This window comes from Palaemon carinicauda, chromosome 39 (assembly GCF_036898095.1).
Source record: "Palaemon carinicauda isolate YSFRI2023 chromosome 39, ASM3689809v2, whole genome shotgun sequence".
In the NCBI taxonomy this organism is placed as follows: Eukaryota; Metazoa; Arthropoda; class Malacostraca; order Decapoda; family Palaemonidae; genus Palaemon; species Palaemon carinicauda.
Window position 1 is genome coordinate 25,502,562 of NC_090763.1, and position 11,991 is coordinate 25,514,552.

Here is an 11,991-nt window from a genome sequence, read left to right on the forward strand (position 1 = left end):
CTTAGTTCGTCAATCCAGAGTCTTCTCTTCCTTCCCCTACTTCTTTTACAATCTCCAGGGACCCATTCTGTTATTCTTAATGTCTATCTATTATTTTTCGTATTCATTATATGTCCTGCCCATGTCTATTTCTTTTTCTTACATGTTATTAGAATTTCTTCATATAGGTAGTAGGTTGGCCAGGGCACCAGCCGCCCGTTGAGATACTACCGCTAGAAAGTTAGGGGGTCCTTTGACTGGCCAGACAGTACCATATTGGATCCTTCTCTCTGGTTACGGTTCTTTCCCTTTGCCTACACAGACATCGAATAGTCTGGCCTATTCTTTACAGATTCTCCTCTGTCCTCATACACCTGACAACACTGAGATTACTAAACAATTCTTCTTCACCCCAGGGGTTAACTACGGCAATGTAATTGTTCAGTGGCTACTTTCCTCTTGGTAAGGGTAGAAGAGACTCTTTAGCTATGGTAAGCAGCTCTTCTAGGAGAAGGACACTCCAAAATCAAACCATTGTTCTCTAGTCTTGGGTAGTGCTATAGCCTCTGTACCATGGCCTTCCACTGTCTTGGGTTAGAGTTCTCTTGCTTGAGGGTACACTCAGGCACACTGTTGTATCTAGTTTCTCTTTCTCTTGTTTTGTTGAAGTTTTTATTGTTTATATAGGAAATATTTATTTAAATGTTGTTACTATTCTTAAAATATTTTATTTTTCCATGTTTCCTTTCCTCACTGAGCTATTTTCCCTGTTGGGGCCCCTGGGCTTATAGCATCCTGCTTTTCCAACTAGGGTTGTAGCTTAGCATTTAATAATAATAATAATAATAATAATTTGCTCTCGTATCCATAAATCTTTTTTTTTCTTCTTTTGTAAGGTTCTAAATTTCTTATGCATAAGTTAAGACTGGTAGGACTATCTGATTAAATACTTTTCTCATTAGAGAAAATGGAAATTTAATTTTCAAAATCTTTTGTTTACCAAAGGCTCTCCATCCCATGCTTATCTTTCTTTTAATTTCGGTCTCGTGTCGTGGGAAAACACTTTGTCTGTCCTAAGTACGTATTTTCATTAACAATCTCTAGAGGTTTGTCCATAACCCTTATTTGTTATCTCTCTACATCTCCATTGAACATTAAAGGTAAGGTAAATGTGTCTGGTTTCAGATCCAGTTTCATCAGAACAGATGCTCACCAGAACGTCAGCAGTGGCCTCCCAGTAAAAGGTCCCTGGGTGGGATCGATCTGCTGTTATGCGAATGTGTGTGTATATATATATATATATATATATATATATATATATATATAATATATATATATATATATATATATATATATATATATATATATATATATATATATTATGTATATATGTATGTGTGTGCGTGTGTGTCTATGTAATATGTACGTATGTGTAAGGGAACAGGCATCTTAGAATACTGGAATTAAATGCTCAGATTAATTGTCCAGTTGAACAAAGAAATGAAATTTCATTGATGTGTTTTACTGTCAAGAGAATTTTTACAAACAATTGTTAAGGACAAAAGATCCAGAATCGGACCTTAACTCATATCTGGTCATTCGCTCCTCCTAACAGTCACAGGCGAACAGCCACGTAAATAAAAAAGGAAAACATGGGATCATTAAAAAGTTATTGCCACGAATAGCAGGTTTGGTATATGGTAGGCCAATAGGCTACTTTTATTTGTGTTGGGGAGAGGAGGGAGGGCATTTGAAATGTCCATTTGCACAAAGATTTGTATCCGTCTAAGTGGTTATATATCAAACAACCCCTCCCCCCTTTTATGAAAAAGTGGCCCTCTCCTTTACCACCGTCCCTGTTCCTTTCTAATTTGCTGTGCAACATCTTTTAACCTTTTCTGAGGAGGGGGGGGGTACTAACCCCCCATTGCACCTCAGTGGTGAATGATCTCTCTGGTCCCAGCGCCGTGTAATATAGCCCAAATTCATGAATCCTTTCCTTTTGTACTATGACACGTGCAAGAATTTCAAATGCTAGATTTACAGACATTGATTTCACCGTAAATCTTATCGGTAACAATCATACAAGTTGAGAGACTAGGGAAAAAAAAGATGGCCTATAAAATGAGAAATACAGGAGAATAATGAAGTAACAGATATGAAGAGGTTTCCTAAGAAGCTCCTCTTTTAATGTTTTTTACTTTTTTCCTCACGAACAGATTTTCAAAATAGCCTACCAATACTTGTTTCGAGTTTGGTAGTTCTCTTGAATACTTTATTGTATTCATATGTTTAACAAAGAAATTATTTATCACATATGATATAAAGCTTTTGGTTAGAATGTAAGTGGAGAAAATATGTATTGCTTTCTAATAAATATATAAATATCCCTTTGAGGAAATCCTCACAGTTTCCTCCCCAATCATATCCCTTTATAATATAAAGTGCCTGACTGTACTGTGTGTGTATATATATATATATATCTATATATATATATATATATATATATATATATATATATATATATATATATGTTTATAAATGTTTCTTGTCATGTTCAGGGGGAGATAGTTAAATTCCGGGTTAGGAGGTTACCCCTAGAGGTACACTCAAAAACTACACTTTCCCACAAATTGCCGAACCAGCGGTTTGTAGTTAGGAAAGGGGGGTGGGGTGGGAAGGGTTGAAACTATGTTTCCATGTCTGTCTAAATATAAAGACGTCATTTTTGACTGATTGTGTACACTAGTTACCAGTAATATTCTGCGAATCCAATGTAAGAGAAACACGTAAAGTCGCCTGGCTAATACAGTGGTAAAGTGTTTGCCTAGCATTCGCATGGCAGTAGATCGATCCCAGCCCGGGACCGTGAGTTTAAGCTGTTTACTGGGGAGGACACTGCTGTGGTTGGGCACCACAGTAGCGGCGTCGGGCTTTGCCTGGCTGACTTTCTGGTAACCATCTATTCTGATGAAACTGGAACTGAAATTAGACACCTTTAACCTTGAAGATGGCAACCGCACGGTCTTTAACTCGTTCACTCACTGCAAAGGCAATTACCAATCGGTCGCGAAAATGAGGAAAAACTTCGCTTTTATTTATCTTTTTTTACAAAAGTATTTGTTCAAATGCTCCAGTGCTACTGGAGTTGAAATCAATTGCACGAAGGAGGAAATGTGGCAAGAAAATATTTGTGAGACCACAGAGTGATTAGGAAATAACAACATTTTTCCTTTGAGTGAATACACCCGATGGTTCTTGATAATGTCGACGGTCTAAGGCTTTACTGTTAACCCTTCTGAAGTGTAGATGAGCGTAGTTTTCCAAGAGGAGGTCGACAGGGGGATATCAGTGTTTAAACGGAAAGGAAGAAATTTAATATTATAGACTTATGGAAACAAACAAAGATAAATTCAAATACAAATGAAAAGGCTAAACTACAGTTGAAAAAGAAGTGGCAAACCATAATGAAAATTAAACAAACAAAATCTGTACAAATAAACGTCTTTTCATTAAAAAAAAAAAAAAATTAAGGTTACGTCAGATTCGAGAGCTACCCTCCTGTAACTGTAGCTTCCAGGGAACAGAATGATGTAATATACTGTGTATGTTCCATTTCCTGGAACATCCAATGATCTCAACTTCAACGAATACATTTAGATGTTCAGCCACCCTGAGGCTACATCGATCATACCATAACCAATAAAATAAACAGATCTGACGTCCTTGGTTTCATGAACTATTACGGACGAAAGGGGAAGGGGCACGATTAGGTCATACTCGATTCCTGGACGTAGGGAAGTATTCTTTTAATGATATTTCGCGTACAAATATGTCTTTTATTACTAGAAAACAAAAATTAAAAGATAAATAGTCAATTTTTATATTACCACTGTACGCAACCCGTCAACAATGGCGTTAAATATATGGATAGATATGCACACACACACGCGCTCGTATACAGATTCAACTCTTTCTACTCCTTTCCTATATATATATATATATATATATATATATATATATATATATATATATATATATAAAACATGCTAGTTAGGGCAACTTGTTGGATATTGTTGTTTACCGGATGGTTGCCGTTCAGTGTGAAAGGATATATATATATATATATATATATATATATATATAATGTACGTATGTATGCATATATATATATATATATATATATATATATGTGGGTATGTATGTATATATGTGCATATGTATGTATATATACGTATATATATGTGTATATATGCATATATATGTGTATATATATGTATATACAGTATATATATATATATATATGTATATATATGCATATATATGTGTATATATGTATAAATATATATATGTATGTATGTACATAGATATGAATATATGTGTGTGTGTATATATATATATATATATATATATATATATATATATATATATATATTGTGTGTGTGTGTGTGTGTGTAAATATGAATATATATATATATATATATATGTGTGTGTGTGTATATATATATATAATATATATATATGTGTGTGTGTATGCATGTATATATATACACACACATACATACATACATATATCTCCAAACACTCGTTCTTCATTATATAGGGTAGATGCTAACTTTAGGACCATAACAAGAAAAATGTACCTTTATATAAATAAAATTGTGACTTGAACACATTTCCATTCTTACTAATACTTAACTTTCCGAACTATTTCCTACCATAGTTCGTTAGCTAACGGTCCTCATTCATCTTTCACTCACCATTTTCCTCTCTGTAAGGGTAGAAGAGACTCTTAGCTATGGTAAGCTGCTCTTCTAGGAGAAGGACACTCCAAAATCAAACCATTGTTCTCTAGTCTTGGGTAGTGCCATAGCCTCTCGTGCTTGGGGGTACACTCGGGCACACTATTCTATCCTATTTCTCTTCCTCTTGTTTCGTTCAAGTTGTTAAAGTTTATATAGGAAATATTTATTTTAATATTGTACCATTCTTAAAATATTTTATTTTTCCTTGTTTCCTTTCCTCACTGGGCTATTTTCCCTGTTGGAGTCCCTTGGGCTTAAAGCATTCTGCTCTTCCAACTAGGGTTGTAGCTTAGCAAGTAATAATAATAATAATAATGGTAATATTATTAATAATGATAATAATAATAATAATGATAATAATAATAATAATAATAGCTAAAAAAAGGAAAAAAAAAATCGAATTGGTGTTTTCCTCAATTTGTTTCGCTACTTGGGTAGTTATTCACCTTAGGACTGACGGCTTTGCCTACTGCTTATTTGAGCTTGATTATAAATTTTACAAGATGTTGCGCCTTCGCTAGTGGTTAGTCTTGATGTTAAATCTCGTTGGTGTTTTATAAACTGCAAATTTCCCCGTAGATTTTTCATGGCATCTGCAAACTGCCTGTATTATCATTTACCTGTCACCCAAATCTGATTTCGTACAGCTTTTTATTTTCTTCCTCCCCTCTCATACTGCTAACCATCTTTTCAATTCATATCGCCTTTTTTATTCAGTGGAAGACTCCACTCCTTCCTTAGCCTTGTCATCTTTCCCATTTATTTCTTTTCTATGTGCGAGTCGTGTCCGTGTATCTCTTTAGTATCCCTTCGGTTTAGTTATTGCTTATTCCCGTTTGCTTGTATCCTTTTCGTTTTTCATTGTAAGAACAACAAAGAGCGGCACGCAGTAGAATGTAGACCTCCACCATGGCTGCTTATTTCTTGACCTTGACCTTTAACCTTGATATGTATTAATTGACGTGGAATTACATACACTAACCACTATGTGCTCACGGTCTGATAACAGTCTTATATCCTTGCACCCCCTTATAATCTACTAATACTGCCCCCCCCCCCTTTTCTCGACAGCCCCCAAGATGATCATTCAACGGACGCATGATCTTTTATTACGACCTCTCTTGTTATTTCCTGTTTTTCTGGTGAAGTCTCTCTCTCTCTCTCTCTCTCTCTCTCTCTCTCTCTCTCTATTTTTCCTTTAAATGAAGCGTTGGAATCCTAATCTCATACCGGATGGCCAACTATGAAAATAAAACGAGAGAGAGAGAGAGAGAGAGAGAGAGAGAGAGAGAGAGAGAGAGAGAGATTCCAATTTTTTCATCTTCATGTTTATAAATAGGCTCACTTCTAGTTATTCTGCATCAGATGGGGATAGGGATATTTGTTTATGAAGCAGTTAGCCTTCCTCAACCTATGATAACTAATAAAACTGGAAATCTTACTTATTATTATTACTATTATTATTATTATTATTATTATTATTATTATTATTATTGTTACTTTCTAAGCTACAACCCTAGTTGGTAAAGTAGGATGCTATAAGCTCAGGGGCCCCAATAGGGAAAATAGCCCAATGAGGAAAAGAAAGTAAAATTAGGATATAAGAACAGTAACATTGAAATATATATTTTCGATATAAACTATAAACATTTAACAAAACAAGAGGAAGAGAAATGAGATAATATAGTGTGCCCGAGTGTACACTCAAACAAGAGAACTCTACCCCAAGACTAGAGAACAATGGTTTGATTTTGGAGAGTCCCTCTCCTAGAAGAGCTGCTTATAAGTCTGCGAATAATCTTCTCTGTAACTGCCTCCCTAAAAGAATTGATTAGGCACATGACCTCCAATCTATATACTTCTTGCTTCCCCTGCAACCATCCACCTTAGACGCACGATATAACACGCAAGCGGATCGCACTTATTTGCAAACAAAAGGCTTCATGAAAGAGGGCAAGTGCCAAGTCTGCTGTTTTTTACTTTAAACTATATTCGATTCCCTAAAACTCCAAATCAATCAATAAAGGGCTTTGAAGTTATTTTTCTGTCTTCATCCATACAATTATGAGTATATGTTTATAGGTGTCTGCCGGTCGTTTATCTAAGGTCCCCCTAAATTTTAAACAATCATAGGAAGGGCTTAGTTGAGAATTCCTAAACTGAAAAGAAGTGAAGAATATCATATTCTTCCGCTTAAGTCAATTCTTAAGATTTTTGCGAAAAAATATTGTAAGTGATAGAATTCTTGGTCTTCCTGCACTTCGTTTTCGTAGGCAGAGTCCCGGAGAGAATACACGCTTATCTAGCCCCGAGAAAAGAAGGTTAATTTAGTTGATGAACAGATAGAATTTCAGATTTAAGAGTATGATAGATATGTAGTACACCTATTTATTCATTATAAATAGGCTTATGATAGTATTCACCGACCATCAACATGTAATATTTTAAAAGAAATAGGGTTACTGGATGAGATACGATTGATTAGAGCATGCTATACAAATCCTAAATACTGAGTAAAATATGTGAGAAAAATCACATGTCTCTCCAATGCTTCTTAATATAGCGATGGGAAAAATAACCAGAACTGTTGCTGAGACAGCAGAGGAGCCAGATTCGCAGACAATTCAATCAACTGATAAGGATACACAGACGACATAGGCATTATCACACAACATATAAGGGATACAGCGCGGATAGAAAGCTGCAAAGAGGGTCTAACTATCAATGAAAGGAAAACTATCATGGAATCACAACTATAGGATCGTTTAGGCTGAACCTAGAGAACGTGGTTGTAGAAGCGGTGCAAAGATTCAGATTATTATAATCATTATTACTTGCTAAGCTGCAACCCTAGTTGGAAAAGCAGGATGCTATAAGCCCAACGGCTCCAACATGGAAAATAGCCCAGTGAGGAAAGGAAATATATGAATGACTAACAAAATATTGGAGAATGAAAAAAAGTTGATATCAGAATAGGATGGGTAAGGAAATGCTATTTCAGCTTATTTAACTCTTTTTGAAAGAAGATCCGTCTCGGCAAAGGCAAGACTAATACTATACAATACTACCATACGTCCTATATTCCTGTATGGCTGCTGTGAAGTATGGCCACTCACCAAGACTTGTGAAAACACTGGGTCTATATTTGACCAAGCCGCTCTAGGGTGGAGAGTAAGACACATTTCGGAGATGAGAGAGAAAACAGGCCAGCCACACATTATCCAAATCATGATGTCAAGGTGGCCTCAGTCACTTCAATCACTTGTGGTTGCCTATTTGGTAACGTCCCTGATTGATCATTGCCAGAATGGGAGCCGAGTCCCGCTCAAATTCGTTAGTTCCTTTGGTCGCTGCAATCCCACCATTCTTGTGAGCTAAGGATGTCGGGTTTAGGGGAGCTTATAGGTCTATCTGCTGAGTCATTAGCAGTCATTGCCTGGCCATCCTTGGTCCTAGCTTGGGTGGAGAGAGGCTTGGGCGCTGATCGTATGCATATATACTCAGACTCTAGGGCATTGTCCAGCTTGATAGGGCAATGTCACTGTCCCTAGCCTCTGTCATTCATGAGTGGCCTTTAAACCTTTAATGGACAGGTCACGTAGCAAGAATGACCGGGAAATGAATACCAAAGAGACTTGTTCAAACAGATTTACCAAACACAACTTGAATGAATATACGGCAGGAGATTTTACTTTGAAATGCAGTTAAGAAATGACGTTTAAATCAAAAGAAAAATGGCTTCTCAAGTTGTCCCTTCCAAGACAACACTACTGTGTCTCTTACCACATCAGCTCCTTAACTGACACAAAATAATGTCACACACACACACACACACACACACACACACACACATATATATATATATATATATATATATATATATATATATATATATATATATATATATATATATATTCTGTATACCATGTGTGCGTGCTTGCAACTTTCACTTATAACGCTCTTAAATTTTCAGTTATTAAGCCACAAGAACCCTTATCATCTAAGTTCCTAAAACTTTGGTTCTATACTATAAGTTATTTTTCTTAATAGGATATGAACCTATACGTTTTTGAATTTAGAATTAAAGTGGCAGTGACTTACTGTACCATGTCAATCGCAAAAGACGGCCGACTACGCTGTTACTGTTCGCATATTTCTAATATAAGAAAGTTGGGTGAAGTGAATTAAATACTACATAATTATTTGTATATATATATATAATATATATATATATATATGTGTGTGTGTGTGTGTGTGTGTGTGTCAGTAAAATGTCGCTTCTCGTACCCAGTGGTTTGTTTATTCTGAAACTTTCGCTTGAAAAAGGTTGTTGGTCTCACGAACATTTTTAACCAGTTTTTCCTGTACTTGGTCTCTCTCTCTCTCTCTCTCTCTCTCTCTCTCTCTCTCTCTCTCTCTCTCTCTCTCTCTCTCTCTCTCTCTCGTGAGCCGAGCACGAGTAATCCTTCGAAAGTGATCTCGTAATTACGAAACGAATTATCAAATTTTTTTTTTTTTTGATAAACGAAAATTTATATCATATATTCATTTTTTTAATTTGAAACATTCTACGCACCTCTATCTTCTTTTCTTATTAACTGTTTTAAATATTCTAGTTAAGAAATATATTTTTTGTCTATCACTATGGAAGACAGAAGAATGGAGGTAAATGACTGGCTATCCTGGTTGCTGACCGACAGGTAAAAGACTGAATACATTTTAACTGACATTGTAGGAACTGTTTCTGTTGGTTGCCCAGCTGGAAGTCAGTCACGACTTGACTGTCGAAAAAACATTTGCTGAAATAAAACGAGAACCGCTATGGGCTGAAGGATTGCAAGAGCCCGTGCTTGGCCACAAGGGCCAGGCAATTTATGACCATAACACAATGAAAACAACAACACCAGAGAAACTTGTTTAGTAAACATCTGTATGGAAAGATAATAAATGATCTTGAAAAGAGTTGAAATCTGAGGCAAGTCTCGTGAGGTCGGTCGGTATACAGAGAGAGAGAGAGAGAGAGAGAGAGAGAGAGAGAGAGAGTGAGTTGTCACACCTGATAGTATAGTACATAATGATGGCCTTTAAGTCTATAGGTGTAGGACGAGACGATGATGAATCATGATGTCCTTAGTTGGAAACTGACTTTATGAAGCTGAAGCAAAGGACACACTGGGAACACAGTTCACTTAGGCACCTTAACCCAACTTTTGCCTTACAAGGATTTGCTTTATAGTGAATTTCTTAATCCATTCTCTCGTTCATTGCTCGGTGTATTCTCTTTATTTACTTGTCAACTCAAGTGACTTGTCCATCTCTCCTTGATATGATCTGAACAATTTCCTTAATAGTATTAATCCCACGCCGACCTATTAATGATTATTTTCAGCGCTGGTCCCCTACAAACCTGCCCATTGTATACTGTAGTGACTTGTCAAAAGACTAGCTCGGCGCTTACACGATGGCCAACAAATTTTGTTCCCTGTTGTCAGATCATTGTATAGACACTTAATGCCCTCTATCAGATGCTTGGCCCAAGTTGTGCAATTCTGGTGGTTTCATATCTGTTGACTTGACGTGGTCCAGATGTCCACGCTAGGCCTCCTACTTCCTTTCACACCATAACCCCACTTCTGGTCGTCTCAGGGCAAGGACCTATGCTGTCACCTGACCGTCGGGTGGTAAACGTCACACCCTCATCCCGCTTGAGATTTTTATCTTACTTTATGGAGGTATTTATAGATCAGTGTCAGATGTGGCTTGGGTAACACATTGTGGCCAACATCTGGCGGGACATCTGAGAAACTAAAGTCTTCTTTCGTGCTTTTAGCTATGATAGTACTGGATAAAGGCACTCGTAAAAAGGTACACTTAAAGTATTACAGGATGTGGAGAACGTCGAGATAAAAAATACCGCCGTGGGCTAAAAACGAACCTAAATAAAGAGATTCTTCAGCGCTTTTGGTGAGTGTACAACCGATGACAAAACTTTTGAATATATTCACTGAAATTATATTTGGTCTCTTCTAAATAAAATTTGGGTATCCTCAGATGTCAAAACTGTTAAGCAGGAAAACAACATTTCAAGGAGAACATTTAAGAGTCTCATCTCTTACAAGAACGCTAAAAGTTTAGATCACGACCAATCATAAAATTGTTGAACCAAGTGAAAAAGACGTTTCGTCTGATCACCTTCTTTGATTATTGGATATCATCGTGATATATATTTTCATTTTATGGCGACTTGGCACAGTTAGAAATATCGCTTGAGTTTGTTTGTGGCTCTATTGATTGCATATCAAAAAGCTTAGTTTCCACTTGGTAAGGAGAGGAGAGACTCTAGATATGGCAAACAATTATTCTGGTCTTGGGTAGTGCCATGGCATTCTTGTGTCTTGAGTTAAAGTTCTCTTGCTTGAGGGACTCAGGGACGCTATTCTATTAGTTTCCTTATCTCCTGTATTAATGGAGCTCCTTTTTCCTGTTAGAGCCCTTGGATATATAGCATCCTGCTTTTCCAATTAGGGTTGTAGCTTAGATAATAATAATAATAATAATAATAATAGTAATAATAATAATAATAATTAATAATAATAATAATAATGATGATAATAATAATAGGTAGTTTAAAGAACCTAAATATTGCATTTTTATCAATATTTTCAGTTATAGATTGGGTTTCTGTTGAAGGATTTTGATTTATCGTGAGGTAATATATATTTTCCAAGACTTTGCAGTTTATGAAGCAAACCTAATATTGACTTATCTAAATTCTCAGGAATTTATGATAAAGGAGTCTTATTATGCTGAAAATTAGAAGTTGAATATTAGTAGTCTTTAGCCTCATTGGCGATTACATTGACAGATATATTGGTTTTTATAGAAAATTGAGAAAAAAAAACGTATTATATACGCGGTGATTAAAGTCACGTATCAACGAGTAAAAGTAATAGAATAATTTGCTTTGTGCATTGAACGTTTTGTTTCCTCCGCCAACGAAGTTGGGAGCAGGTTATGTTTTCGACCCTGTTTGTCTCATTTTGGCAAGGAAGTTCTATGTTGAGACGTGGAAGTGATTCAATTTTGAAAGTCCTAGGTCAAGGTCAAGGTCGAGAAAAAGGTCGACCGAATTAATCTTAACATTAACCCCAAGTTCAAACACGTCTTCGGTCTAAATTGATTCCGGGAAAGGCAAGCTGGTTTCGAG

The 11,991-nt window shown here is 36.1% G+C and overlaps 1 protein-coding gene across 1 annotated transcript in view; it reads left to right on the plus strand.

Moving 5' to 3' along the window:
- Nucleotides 1-11,991, plus strand: part of LOC137631093 (nuclear pore complex protein Nup93-like) — a 479,887-nt gene that overhangs the window by 321,935 nt on the left and 145,961 nt on the right. The gene's annotated exons all lie outside the window — the stretch shown is intronic.